Genomic DNA, 1,907 nt, shown 5'->3' on the forward strand with positions numbered 1-1,907 from the left:
TGTGTATATATATATATATATATATATATATATATATTGAAAGAATTACTCAGGTTGCCTTCTCCATGATAAACATAGAGGCAAGTACGGATCGGTACACTGAATATAGAGAACCTGGTAATGAATATTTTTTAGGTTACTAAATTATAATTCATTAAATCACTACAATGTAATTGATTATAACTGATTTAAAAAAGAATCTTTAGGCTGAGTGGTTCAGAAACTTGCTTTGCTGTCGCGTGGTTTCAGGTTCAGACTCACTGAGGAGTACCTTGAAGAACTGTCTTCTTGAATAACACCCGGCCGGCCAATGCCTTGACAATGAATTTGGCGGACAAAAACTGTGGGAAGCCTGTCGGATATATGTATCTATGTAATTATATGTGTGAGTGGTGTGTGTGTCTATGTGTGTGTATGTGTTATTTTTTACTACCCACAAGGGGCTACATACAGAGGGGACAAACAAGGCCAGACAAACGGATTAAGTCGATTATATCGACCCCAGTACGTAACTGGTACTTATTTAATCGACCCCGAAAGGATGAAAGGCAAAGTCGACCTCGGCGGAATTTGAACTCAGAACGTAGCGGCAGACGAAATACGGCTAAGCATTTCGCCCTGCGTGCTAACGTTTCTGCTAGCTCGCCGCCTTAGTGTGTGTATGTGTGTGTGTGTTATTTTGTTGGTGTTTGCCACCCCACCACTGCTTCACAACCGTTGTTTGACTTAGCGGTTCGGCATAAGTCTCCGACAGAAAAAAAATTCAGACTTAAATATTAAGTAATGGCGTTGATTTGTTGTACTAAAACCTTTCAATGCTATACCCTAAAATGGTTGCCAACCAAAAACTCAAAGAAATGAAAGATGAAAAGAAAATCATCAATTATTTTCTTGCATTATCCTCAGTACATCAAAACAGGGTTAAGCGGATGAGCAACGGATTTTCTCTTCGTTAGATATATTTCCAGTTTATAGTAATTGACTTCCTCTGTGACAAAATTCGAAAACTCCACTGTGCAGAAATGAATCCTTGGTCAGATGAAGATTCTGCCGTTACATGCAGTTACCAAAGACATTGAACTGACAGTATCGGTAAATCCTCTGAATAAAACTCTGTCGTGGTATTTGTTTTGGCTGTTCTAATTTCTGAGTTCAAATCGTGCCGAGGAGGATAAAATAAAATACCAATCAGATACCGAGGGCGATGTAATCAGCGAATCCAAAACCCCTTTTCCAGAAAAATTTTCTGGCTTTGTGCCTGAATAAGAAACCATGTAGAGCGATGAATTGGCAGAATAGTAAGAGTTATACAAAAATGTATTTTATCATTTCTCCAGGCTCTTCACATTCTGAATTCAAATCTCGCTGAGATCAATTTTACTTTTCATTCCTCCGTGGTCCATAGAATAAATTTGCCGTCAAGTACAGATGATACAAACTAAATCCCTCAATTCAAAACTTCTGACCTGGTACCTAAATTAGAAACGATTAACTTTTTAACCTCTTACGGTATTTAATTGCAATTTGGAAAACTAAGCCGATGGGAGATTTCTCTCTTGACCTCGCAAACACCTTCAACGTCACTGACCACTGAGTTGACACGAATTATGATTAATACATTACACCGGGCAACAGTTTGTCCAGTACACCATAGACTCGGTCACTTGTACTCTAAAGGTAATGTCCGAATATCTGCTAAACAACGTACTTTGGCTGCACATAACTGCTGTTAATTAAATAATCACATGTTACTGTCTCCCTAGTGTTAAAACAGAAAAGTGCTATCTAACGGGAAGCCTTATACAATGTTAGAGCTTCTGATTGCTGCTTTGTGCAAATTATCGCACCAGCATAATCAGATTTAGATCATTCTCTCTCTCTCTCTGTGCCTATATATATATATATAT

Source organism: Octopus bimaculoides, chromosome 8 (assembly GCF_001194135.2).
Source record: "Octopus bimaculoides isolate UCB-OBI-ISO-001 chromosome 8, ASM119413v2, whole genome shotgun sequence".
NCBI classification, from domain to species: Eukaryota; Metazoa; Mollusca; class Cephalopoda; order Octopoda; family Octopodidae; genus Octopus; species Octopus bimaculoides.